The sequence below is a fragment of the Ammospiza nelsoni genome, chromosome 11, assembly GCF_027579445.1.
Source record: "Ammospiza nelsoni isolate bAmmNel1 chromosome 11, bAmmNel1.pri, whole genome shotgun sequence".
Lineage (NCBI taxonomy): Eukaryota > Metazoa > Chordata > Aves > Passeriformes > Passerellidae > Ammospiza > Ammospiza nelsoni.
This window is the reverse complement of record NC_080643.1, coordinates 15,319,957-15,333,478: the sequence shown is the minus strand read 5'-3', so window position 1 is coordinate 15,333,478 and position 13,522 is coordinate 15,319,957.

Sequence of the window (13,522 nt, the reverse complement as noted above, 5' to 3'; positions counted from 1 at the left end):
TTCAGAGTTGCAGCAGATAAGAGATTTAATGTGCCTTCTGTATTTTTTGTGGGTTCCCTATCAGGTTTTAAGAACTAAAATAGAATATTGTGTTAGAATAGAAACAAGATTTTATCTACCCAAATACAAGAAACCCTTAAAAATTATACAAAGTGACATGAGGAAAATAGAGAATTCATGTTTTCTAGTTCATGTTATCAGTATGATTTTGGGCACAAGATAAAGAATGTTACAGTGAATACTGTGGCTGGAGGAGAGAGTTTGAGTCTTGATCAGGGAAGGGAAGGTACCAGTGCATGGAAGGACTGGAGTTAACAGTGGGTCTCAGAAATAACAGGCTGCCAGAGGGAGAGCCTCGAATGGGCTGGCCTTGGTTTAATGTGCTTGGAATACACAAAATGTAATGATCCATTTTTGATACCTGCCTGTTCTTTGTTGCTCAAAGACCTTCCATAACAATCTTTTCTTTGAGAGACCAGACAAGAAAAAAATGTTTTAAAAAATTCCTGGTTTTGGCTGTTGCAGCTTTTCAGGGATTGCTCTGCGTATGTAACTGCAGCAAACCCATTTGTCTTTTCTAGTTAGAGCAGAAAAGGGTTAGTTTTGCTGTCAGTTCAGCCCATTTCTGGCCAGGATGAAGGGTGCAGGGAGCACATGGGCTGTTGTGCCTGCCCTGTGGTACCTGCCTTGCTTTGTGTTACTGTACAGACACCATCAGTGACTCTTGCCCTCCCAGCCTGCGGCTGCCTGGTGCGCAGGGCTCTGTCAGAGCTGCTTCAGTGCCAGCTTTGCTCTCACCTTACCTGTACCCAGCCCAGCTCACAGAGAGCAGCGAGAGCTCCCACGCTGCCCTGAGTGCCCAGGGACATCCTGGCACTGCTCAAAGTGGGGAGCACTCCTAGGTGAGCTTTAATGTCTGCCAAATCCCCTGAGCTCTGCAGCTCCCTCCACATCAATGTGTCAGTGCTTTTCAGCTGCTTGGCCATGACTAATTAGGAGTGTGGGGAAGCTGGTGTGCTGTGCAAAATTTCTCCCCTTTACTTGATTTCAGTTTCTCCTTAACCATGGATTTTCCTGTTCTTTTGATGATGTATGGTTCTCCTAAATTTACATCATCTGTTTCTCTGATGTTGTCATTTTATTGTGTGTATAAAGCTGAAAGGTATTTCACTGAGCAGGTGAAAAGCTAGATATTAGGTCTTGTTTAATCTGATAGCTAAGGCAAAGCTGTTGATAAATATGTTTTAATAATTTAGTAAACATTTTAAGGTTTATAACTTAATACTTTTGAATAGCTGAGGTGACAGTCTGAGCTTGCTGTTGGAGTAAGTGCTCCCTGGAGCTTATGTAGAAAAATTGGGTAGAAACTTCGAATAAGGAAGGTGTGATGTGAATAACTGTAGTGGATTTCTAGGAAGTGCTGACATGTTCCGCATGTTTTAAGCTGTGCTGAAATGTGGTTGTTTTGACCAACCCAAGATCTGCAATTCCTTCACGTTTTGATTAAATTTTGATTTCCTGTGTGACATCACATCATCAGGATGTCATGCCACTGGGACTCCTTCTGCATGGCCTCATTCACTCAGTGGCAGAAGTGACCTGTCTGGTTTAGCTTTGGGGCTCTGGGGCTTTCATACTTTAATCTTTATTATCTTTCCCTTTTACAAATCACCCTAAGTACTGTCCCTTTGCAAGAATGTCTTTTTTTTGCTCAGAGGCTGGCACTGCAGGGCACAGTGGTGTTTGTACAGCAGCATCACTTCAGGTGTTACACACAATGCCCGAGTTCTCCAGCTCTGGTTGTGCTACAGGGAGAAGCTGTTGTGAAGCACAGGTACAATACAAACCAGGGGGAGGCACCTGTCCCCTCCTGGCACACCTGATCCAGTAGTTCAGCAGTTTGGAGTAGGAGTCTGAATCCCAGGTAAGTAGAAGTGTGAAGTGAAGGCTTGGCTGGGGCTGGGGCGCTCCCCAGCTCTGGCAGCAGATTTCCTGTGCAGTTTGCAGTGAGGAGTCACTTCAGACAGCATCCTAGGAAAGATGCCAGATGTTGTTTTCCTGCCTGCAGACAACACTCCCATATTAAGTCTTTAGTTTGGTGCATCAGAGAACAAAAAGCACATGCTGGTAAAGTAGGAGGTTATTTTCAGTTTTGCTGTTTAAAACGGGAGATCTGGAGTGTGAGCCTGGAATCCCATATTGTTTAATGAATCAAGTGGCAGTGAAGTCTAAACGAAATTTCTCATTTCCTTTTAAAAACTCCCCAAGAGCACTGGATTTCTGTAGTTTTTCTTTAGATACTGATAGTAGATTAATTTGGTTACATTATTAATTAATAAGCCCTCATGGCATTTAACTTAACTCCTACTTTATTTATTCCTGTTACCATTATTGTTTTTAATGTCAGTGCTGCCATAAATTGTGGAAGCTAATTTTGAATGTCCTCTGCCCCCAATTTCTTCATAGCATGGTATTATAGGTTGTGCTGCAGTGATGACTAAGAATCACTATAACAGAATTGTTTTGGGGTTTTTTTTTGGTAGACATCTGTTTAAGATCAGGATGTTTCTAAAGATGCTGTCATTTATGTGCCTTTTGGGCAGTTACAAATTCTTGGTAATAGATGTTAATGATGTGATCCCTGTCTGAACTGACTATAAATGCATCAGCTATGACAATATAAACTTGGGGTTTTGCATTAAATGAGAAGGTAGTGAGAGCAGAGGCAGAGAGCCAGTGTGAGTCTCTCAAATCCAAAGCACACCAACGTCACACGGCATTGCTGAGCTAATCCACCTTGTCTGTGTTCAGTGACCACTAAAACCAGAACTATTACACTTGTAGTAATTTTGATTAGGAGAATGAGGAGGTTGTGTGTTGCCTGAGCAGCTGTGTGGCAGTGCTGGCTGCCACCCCCTGAGTGCTGCTCGTGTCCCTGGCTCAGGGATGGGTTCAGTGGCAGCTGCTCACAGGTCAGCACTGATGCTGCTGCAGAGGTGGCGCTGCCACCACTTGGTTTTACTTGTGTTTGTGGTGACAATAATGAACTGGCTCTGGAGCAGGGAGGGCAGGAGCCGCTCTGAATTTTATCTTCAACTCCTGAGCAGAGCAGCATTTGGCTTTAGCATCTTTAATCCCCAGCTGCCTCTAGGAAGGCAGTGGTCTTTTGGGAAAGCTTTTCTGATCAGCCTTACAGCAGTGGAAGGAGCTGGAAACAGCCAGCCTGAGGAAAAAGCCAGCCATAAATTCTCACTGTGTTTTCCCCTACATGTGTGGGAGGATTGCATCCTTCTGTATTTTGATGTAGCAGTTTCAGATCTTTCTGGTTTCTGTTACTTTGTCTTCTCTGCTGGCTTTGAAGAAAGCCAGGACTAGGTGGACAAACTGACTGGGGGTCATTGCCTTGCTTTTAGAGAAGAGTGCCAGGGATGCAGAGCACACTGCAAAGTTGGAATGTCACATTCCCTTCTCCAGAGCTCAGCTGCAGCAGCAGGCAGCTGTCCTCTTGCTGCACTCTAGAGGCAGCAGGGTAACATGATGTGTTGGGCAACAGAAACCTCTGAACTTAGAATTTGCTGCTCTTTAGATCTATTCTACCTGTGTTACTCTAAGCTCAGGGGAAATCATTTTTATTCACCAGTCCAAAACAGATCTGGCACCACAAACCAAAGGCAAATTGAGTAAGCCTCAATTAAAATTAAAGAGTGATTGCCTGAGAAGAACTATTAAGTAAAACTCACAAAATGACATTGTATTATCCTGAGCAAGGAGTGAAATGACCAGGCTGAAGGGTGGATTTTCCAAGGCTGAACAGCTGCTGCTGTTTGTGCCAGGTTCAGAGCACTGGTGGCTGTGGCTGTGCCAGTGCTGTGCCAAATGGTTTTTCTGCTTAGCCAGAGCACAGATGATGCTCAAAGACTTGATGGCATTCCCCACCTGGGGACTTAGCTCTGTGACTCTCGTGATGGATCTGGCATCATCATTGTAGCACAAACAGTGGTTTTCAGGTGAAAGCAAGGAGATATTTCCTTTTCTGAGCAATGAGTTTCACAGGTCTGGTCCAGGTGACTGCATGGTGCAGGATAGATGTCTGAGGCTTTTGGTAGTTCTGGATAAAAGTGTTATTTCCCATTAAATAAAAGTGTTATTTCCCACTGTTCAGTGAGTGCTAAGAGGAGAAAGGAAGATCCCACTCACCTAAATCATTAATAAGTGTCACTGAATTCTCTTGACAATGGACATTTTTTTTCTGTGAAGGAAGCTGGAGTACAGGTGCTGTGTTCTTGACAGTGACTGATAGATGCAGCTCAGAGTCTAAACTGTAAGCTGGCTTTTATATTGATAAAAATGTATTTGTGTACCTTAAAAGTTTGGTCTGGTGAGCACAGATGAATTTTTACATATAAGTAAATGAAACATACTGAAGAGGATAAATGAAACATCTCTTTTCCCTATATTTGGGGTTCAGTTTGTATTCCTGATCTATCATAAATGATATAATAGATCAGGAATACAAAAGCAGACTGAGCTTAGACTAATCTTTACTTTAAAAACAGCTGCTAAAGTAAAGATTTTCATTTGATATGAGAAGCTGAAGCATGTTTCCTTGTCTTAACAGGTTTTTTTCCCTTGGAACCAGCACAGTTACTGTGGGATATAAGTTCACTTGAGTTTCAGAGGTACCAGACTGTGCTATAGTGTAAACACAGCTGCTGTTGAGTAAAATAGCTTCAGTCTTCTATAAAGTATGCAAGTTCAGTGTTAGTGCAATAATAGATGCTTATTTCATTAACTGTTAGTCTGCCTGTGGACTTCCCTGGCAGACTGAAACCATGGGCTTGGCCTTCCATTAACTGATAAAGGAGGGTAAGGCTGGAGCTTCCCTGGGAAAATCTGCATCTCCTGGTCACCCAAAGGATTGGAGAGAGGGGGAATTCCTTCCTCAGATTGTTGTGTTGGAAAATCCATGTAATGATGTGCAAACCATGTTACTTATGCTGGTTAAGTTAGTTTATATAACATGCCTGAATGCCAGTTGCTGTTGTGTGTACTCCAAATATCAGCACAGATAAGGTCATCTCCTGTTCATCACTGGCTGGGAAACCGATCAGGAGCAATTAATCAAGTGCTGGTGAATGCTGATGGATGTGGCCCTTCCAAGTCCTTGGCAATACTGCTGGTGTCAGGGAAGCAGAGGTAACAACCATCTATATAGAAATCCTGATTTTTATTTTCTTTCTTAATTTTTTTTTTTGGTCACTGTATGCTTGGGTTTCCTGTGGCACTTTTTCTGACTGAGAGAAGGTGGTTTTTTAATTATTATTTTTTAGTTTATAGAGGACAGCTTCTTTAATGCATAGTGAAATGGCATAGTGATACAGCCTAGCTGATAAATGAGAATCTCTGCATGGCTGTGCTTATTACAGACAGTCTGGGCATAATGGTTCTCTCATCAGAACCAGCTTTAATGACACTGATCCCATGGAATTGTCTCAGTTCTGCAAGTTCTTGGTTTAAACAAGTGAAAGTGCAGTGTGGAATTTTGTCCTTCGGGTAACTAAAATATAATTTAAATAAAACAGGTCAACTTTGTGTGTGCAACCACCGAATATGTGGAGCTTGTTAAATACCTACATTTAGCTTATGTAACAAGGCTGAATTCCCTCGTGCTGGTTGTGAACTGGTATTTTTGAGGACTGTGCTGTGTAGATCTCCTAGAGCTGTAGGAGCTCTGCTCTTCTGTTCACAGCACAGAACCTCTGGAGCGAGTGGGTGATGCTCTGGTGGGTGGAAAGCATGGAGAGCAAACAGCTAGAAGGGGGAAAAGGGTTTCAAGGCTTCCCAAACATTACTTGGGACTGATACCCAAAGAAATCAGCTGTTGCTGTAAGTGCAGGTAACGTGCAAGCATGATCCAAACTCCTGTTTTGCACTCCATAACTCACTGAAAGCTGCTGTGTACTCCAAAGCCAGGTTGCATTGATCAGCCTGGATGACAGAGCTGTCTTCCCATGGCTTCTCCTGGCATGGTGCCTGGGGAGATCTCCAAAATGTGAGAGCCACAGAACAGTGCCAGGCTGCTGTGCTGCAGGACAGGCTCGTGCTTGAGCTCTGCTGCACATCCCTTCTCAGGAAAAACCCTCACTGACCTGTGAGCTGGGTGCTGCCAGTGCTGCCATTGCCAGTTAATGCCTGCTCGAGACCTTGGAGCAGTTCAGGTGAATGTGCAAAGTCAGCATTTTCTTACTTGAGCTCCACAGTTTCTGGTCTGTGCTTGGATATTTCCCGTGCTCCATCATCCTGTGGAGCAAAGCACAGTGTGTGACAGCCAGGGTGATGGGACACTGACAGGCTTATAAGTAACTGAAGGCTGGAAGCTTCATCCATCTCTGCTGTTAGAATTGAATACTGTGCCTGATCAGGGAGATGAAGGGGGTAGTAGTTGTTTATAAATCTTTATTTATAAGATTTAGCCTAGACACAGTCTCGTCTTTGGCTTTGCTGTGTGGGTTTGCCCCATGGAAAGTTTAGTGTGGGGTAGGGGTGAATGAGTGGGTGTGGAACTGCCTTCTTCAGAGTGGTGCAGCCTTATTTTGCTTAAGTTATGAGCAGAACTACAGCCAAGTTACAAAGAATGTTCACAAGTCTTTTAAGAGCATGGAAGTGGTGAAGTCTGGGAACAAACATTTTGAGGTACATTTCCTTGTTCCATGCTGAGGCTGAGCCCTGAGGAGCTGTTTTTCTCAAGAAAAGCCTGACCTCTTCTTTCAGGTTCCTCCTCTTTCTTTAACATCAAAGGTTCTCATAGCACATGTTGAGGCAAGAACTTATTTGGACATTCACTGTTAGCACTTTGATTTTTGCTCTCTTCATTGTTGCTCACTTGTTTGTGGAAGCAGTAAAATAAATTACCAAGTCTAATGCTGAAGGGTTGGTGGGCTTGGTCCCCAGCTTCTTAATGAAAATCTCTGGACTAACTGGTTAATGTTTAAAGAAGGAAGTTTGGTTTCTGAAGCGACTGACTGTTTTCTAGGTGTTTGCTCTTCCTTTTCTCCTTAGTTTCTCTGATCCTGAGGGCAAAACTGCAGTGATTCTTCACTGACCCCCTCTTTTCCCTCTTCTTTCTCTCGCTCCCTCTCTCCCCAGCTGTGTGTGTACCAGGAGGAAGAGCCTAACACCCTTTCCTTCTTGAGGCTTTTCTTATCAAATCTAAGTTTTTCAGGCATGATACTACTTTAAATATGTATGACCTAATGTGTCTGTGGTCAGGGAATTGAGTGGTGCTAAAAGTGATCTTGTTGTCTGAGGAATATTCTGGTGTTTGCTCTTTATAATCCAAGCAGCACTAAGGATGGAGCAGAGCTGTTTCTAAGGCAGTAGTGAATCTCCACACTCAAAAATGCTAAAAAAATAACTGATACCACTCAGTGAACACATGTGAGATAATGTTTAAAAGTGCATGGAAAGAAAAAGTGTTTGAAATCTTGAGTGAGGCAGATTTTAGAGTAAGGTTTGAATGAGAAAAGCTCCTGATCTCCCTTACCTGTTGCATTTGCAGCATCTGAAGTGCAAAGGTAGAGTTTTTCAATGAGAACATTGAATGACTTCAGCATTGCAAGGCTGCAAGAGCATTGTGTTTGTGTTTTTTAAATGCTTTCTGAGTGATCCCAGCTCCAGAACTGCCAGGTGTTAATTTAGCCTTCCAGCTCATGATGACATATTTTTGATATACTTGGTAAAAGCTGCTTCTTTATGGGGTCCCCCACAAGTTGATCCTCTTTTTCCCTTGGAAGTCCTTGCCTCACTGCAAAGGCAGATTTGCTGTGATGTCTGTCTCCCTTACCTCACAGCACTGTTTTTCTCTCCTTCCCATTTTGGTAGCTCCCATTTTAGAGAGCTGCAGGTTGTAACCTGGTTTTGCTGGGTGGGTGAGGATGCAGTTCAGTGCCACTGCAGCCTTACTGGGGCTCTTCAGCATCTTCACCTTTGCCTTCTTGCCTTGAGCACTTAGACTTTAAAAATAACCTCTCCTCCTATGGCAAAGCCTCCTTTACCCTTCACCCTGAGAATTAAAATTAATAGCACTTGGACACATCTCAAAGTGAGAGGTGCCATTTTTCTGTGGAAAAGAAGTAGCTTGCACAGATCACCTATGGCACAAAGGTATGAAATAGGTTTTGTAAAATTAAAATTTAGGTGGGGGGTTATGCAGATTGCCTTATTTGAATATTTAAATGTTCTGTAGCTTTTTGATGACTGCTTTATCATTGTTTTCCATATATATGCAATGATGCTCATTTGCAGCCTTCCCCAATCAGTTATACAGCAAATACCACTGCTATAAATAAAATGTCATTTGCAGGAGACAGAGATTTGGAAGTTAAATGAGGAAGAAATATTAGCTGTGATCAGTTGGTCAGGATTTTCTCTGCAGAATTATTAAAAGGAGTGGTTGAAATGTGGATTTTCCATTCCTTTCTGATACTAGCCAAGGAATACTTCAGGGTTTCAGATAGTGTTTCAGAAAGATTGTCCAAGAGGAAAAAAACAAAGTCTGGGGATGTTATCTCATGTTGCAGCTTAGCCAATGTAGTATATGGCAATCAGAAAGCAGCAGTGCTGCTTGTCACCATCCCTGGCCATGCAGTCTCACCCTCCTCTCTGCCATGGCTGCTGTCTTAATCCTGCAGTCAGCTGTTTCTGCTCTCCAGCAGGAAACTAATAGCTGTTGGGTTTTTGTTGGTTTTTTTTTTTTTCCTTGTTCTTTTCTTGGTCAGATCCTGCTTTGGCTTGTTTGGTGCTTCTGCACTGTCTACTAAATAATTCAGATATTTTTGTCTAGTTACTCAGTATCACTGGCTTTGCTTTTAGCATTTGAGCTGTGTCAGTAAACTCATATTTGTCACCATCAGGGAAAATACACTCATTTTTTGCTGTTACACGCTGAAGCCCCAGCATTATGTGCCAGATGCTCACACAGGCACACCTTGGGCTTTCCTGCACCTGCAGGGAAATCATGTAACCTCCTCTGCAGTTTTATCATGTCTCACCTGGGAGTGATAGATCCTGCCCTGGAATGGGGAATCTTGTCCTATCAGTCCTAAAGTTACTCAGATTAGATTAGTTTGAGGTGATTATGCTCAAGGCTTCCTCATCAGTGATGCTATCTTTGGAGGATATGGAGCAGCTCAGGTCAGGATGCATCTCCTGCTAACAGCACAGGGGGTGTTCAAGAGTGCACGGGAGACCTATGAAACAGGCTGGGGATCAAAGTAAAGATCTGTTGAACCCAGGCTGCCGAGGGCTTTTTCTTGTACAGAAAGAAATTTAGGTGAAATTTAGGATATAGGATAACCTGCTCTCAGCCCATGTTTTTATAAGGGATCTTTCAATATGCATTGTAGGAAGTTGAATTTTGCCTCATCTAGAATTTCTGACTTGAGGTGATAATTTTTACTCAGTGGTTGATGTAGAAAGTGAGTCTATTTAATAAAAATGGAATTAGAAGTTCTTATAGTCACATTTGGAGGCTTGAGCAGAGGGACACAGGCTTTGAGGTACATTACCCAGTGGTACCCATGCATGGTAGAATTGTGGTTTTGTTTTTGGCTTCCCCTCAGTTTTAGGGTGATAATTGACAGTCATGTTTTGACTTCCAAGCTGAGGAGTGCCTGTGAGCAGGAAATCACTGCAGTCCTGGCAAGGATTAACATCTGGATGGTGTGTGGGCAACATGCATTGAATTGAGCTCTGCTGGGGAGGAGGAGAAGAGAACAAATCTTTGCAGAAGGAGTGAGACCGGCTGCTGTTTAATTGTCTGTGCTGCTGCTGTTTCTGTGCAGAGCTGGGGGAGGACTTTGGGAAGGGTGGGTCAGTGCCAGGCTGCAGGAGCTGTGAGGAGGAGGAGGAGGAGGATGAGGAAGGGGTGTCCTCCCTCCTGTCCCCAGGCTGGCAGAGCAGGGCTCTGTGTCCCTGTGCAGATCTGTGCTGGTGCTGGCCCCTGCTGCCTGCAGAGCTCTTGGGAACATTCCAGGGCTGCTCTGGTCACCAGACCTGCCTTGCACAGTAATGAACCCGTGAGATTGAGCTGTGACAGTAAAAACCTGAGTAAAAACCTCAAGTCCAGGAGTGATGCTGGGCTCAGAAACATGGGTTTGTGAGGAAAATGACAGGGCAGGCCCCCAGACCTGACTCTTCAAAATCTGTAGTGCCATTTATTTGGGTTTCATCTGAAATGAAGAGCAGCTTCTCAGCGTTTCTGAGAGCAAAGCCTGAGCACTGATGGGCTTGATGATGAGGTGGCTTTGTAGAGTGGGGTCAGTGTGTGTTGGGTGTGGCTGTCTGTCACATTTTAGAGTCCTTTTAGAGTCCTCTTTCCTGTTCATCTTCTTGCTAGTAGGTACCACAGCATCCTTGTTAGGAAAAGTGACCTCGGATGTCACTTTCCAAAGAGCACTTTGCACCACAGGCTTTCCCTGTTTATTTGCCTATTCAGTGCCCTGTTCTGGCCATGCAGGAGTAAGTTAATTTCTTTGTAAGGAAAATTGTGACTTCTTAGTCTGTTTTGATCCAACTTGATTTGTTGTGATGACTGCTTTTGCTAAAACTGTGTCCTATTTGCTTCTGCAGCTTTTATTTGCAATCATGGACAGTTTTTTTTAGTGCCACTGCTTGTTAAAATAGGTTTTCTGTCTCTTGGACAGTTTGATTTGCAGTTGCATCTGTTTGTACAGACCTTATGTTCAAATATCACTAGTGGGCATAAAAACAAATAAAGATGCTGTGATTAAGGGCTTTTAAATTGAAATTATTTAAGGTTAAATTACTTAGATTGAAATTATATGATACCAAAACTGCAAACTTTGAAATAAGTTATTTTCTGTCTTAATTTTCACTCCAGCCTGCCACTGACAATTTGACTAATGGATTGTTTGTCCAAGGAACAAGGCCTGATGATCTGTGTATGCAAAGAAATATAAATGAAATTCAACTCCCTTTGTTTTCCCCTAGTGCCAGTGCCAGTATTTTAAAAACAGGAATATAAAGTTCAACAACTGAGTCAATTTCTAAACCCAAATCTGAGTTGTCCCGTGGTTGTGGTGACACTCACGGGAGCGTTGCCCTTTCAGAGTGTAGCTTGTGGATGAGAAATGAGTGTAATATATTACTTTTTTCTGTATCGTGCCATTTCAATGGCATGACAAAAGAAGGAAACGAGTGGGAGTGTGCTTTTACATGCCAAAGGCATTTTATGTCATGGATTTTTTCTTAAATGTCTTACTTGCAAGATACCTTCCTTCCCCCACCAGTCTTCTCCTGTAATTGTTGTATTGTCTGCAGTGGTGACATCCATTAGTTGGTTCTCTGAAACAGGAGTTCATTTTCAAGGAAGAATTTGGGAGTTTGGCTGAGTTTTTTTCCCTTCATGTGACTTGGGTGCTGAGCCAAGCTGAGTGTCCTGTTCAGATTTTATTCCAAGATTTTCCTGTAACACATGCACAGAATATGAGTCGGCAGCAAAGACTTGTTTGAACAAATCAATCTCGTGGCAGTGTTAGGGAACTATTTATTGTAACTTTGTGAAGATTGCATTGACCTTCTTATGTTGTCTGCAGGCCTGACATCCTTTGTAGGCTGAAATTAGTTTCCAAACTTGGTGTTCTGAGGTTTCTCCAGTAATTCTCATGTTTTGGATACTTACAGATTTATTTGTATCATTGTTAATTGCCCCGATGTATGTGCAGTGAAGGTACTTTTTGATTTAAAACTCTTTTCTCTCACATGGTAGATAGGCTCCTCAAAGGGATTGTAAAGGGTTCCTTCCTCTGCTGGCAGATAACTCTTGCCTATGGCTCCCTCACAGGCAGCATCCCTTTCCCCATCACTGTATCCCATGGCATTCCATACTTACATGCACCAGGGGTTCAGATCCAGAGGTAGAAGTCAGTTTCTTTCCATCTGAGCACTCTATTTTATCTCACCATGAATCATACTACATTTTACTGGTAGAATATTTGCTTGTTCATGCTGCTTGTCTCTGTAAGGAGGATGAGAGGCTGCCAGGCTGTTGTCTGGGACTTCGTAGCAGCAGGAACTTCACTTTTTTCCTTCATCTTCTCTTCCAACTTGTAACTTCAGGCAGTTATATTCATGCAATAGGACATGAATTTAAAAAATCAACAATGAAAACAGAGCAATCTGTTCTGTGTGGTTTCTTTATTTGGCCCATAACCCCCAACGTGCTTGTAGTCTGCATGCCATGAAAGTAGATGAAGAGAACAGAATAATGCTGAAGATTTTTGCATTTAAAAAAGAAACAGAACTCCTGACTATCTTAAACGTTAGAGGCAAACTGTATTTAGCAGCTCCTATTTGCAACCACTTAGAAACAGGAGGGAACTTTTTGGGACACCCTGTTGTGTGTTATTCCCCTGTCAAGTCAGTGCTCTCTCTGTCCAGTGGCATTAAATTAGCTGAGAATAGAGCTGTGACTGTTTCATTCTCACCTGCACTTAACCTGCAATCCCATGGAAATTGCTTTACTGGCTGGGTAGCACAGCACAGGTTGGAAAGTCAGATCCTGTAATTTGTTGAGCTGGACCTGTGTGTTTCAGGATTTATTAACCAGCCTTCCCAGTTCTAGGTGTGTTACCTGGATGGTCAGGCAGATCCAGGCTCTGAGTCAAATCCTGGAAGCCACTGAACTTCAGATAGGGGTCAGGGTTGGAAAACAGATATTAATTGACCTAATATAAGTGGAAAAGATAAACATCACGTGTGGTATCAGCAAAATTTTGTTAAATGGGTTATTGTTTGTTATTTTTTTCTGTGATATACAATAGATCTAATGAAAATGGAGTTAAAGGCGGGAGCACTGGTTCCATTTCATGGCCAAATAGATACTCCTTTCTCTGGTAAATATATTTATGCTAGTAAAATGTACATTCCTCCACATGTTCAAGGCAGAAAGGACTGCCAGGCTGTAACCTTTCAGTCTGCTGTGAGGTTCTGTTTATCTGACTGTGTAATGCCAGCACTTGCTGTATTTAACCTGACCTGAGGGGCTCTGGTTCCCTGGTGCAGCCTCCCCGTGCCCTGTCCTGGTGGCACAGCCACCCTGTCCTGTGTGCTAAGGAGGGGCAGGGGCACAGCTGGGGTTCTGCTGTGGCTGTGCTTGGACTCCTGTCTGAGCCCCGGGTGTGTCTGTGCACGGAGGACAGCAGGGTTCAGCCCTGTCAATAACTGTGGGCTCTGCTGGTTCCGTGTGCACAGAGCAGCCTCTGCTGGCTCTGCCCACCTTGATGGGTCACACTGGGTCAGTGCAGGGCAGCTGTCACAAACACAGGCCTCATATTTTGAATAAACCCTTGGAATAGAACTAATCCCATTCCTATTGCAGTGCAGTGGTGCAGTGCAGGCTGCATCCTCTGCAGGGTGCTTGTTTGTGGTTATCTCCATGTGGAAGGTGTGAGGCATGTTCAGAGCCACACAGCTCTGTAAGCCTGCCTGCTGATGTTGGCAA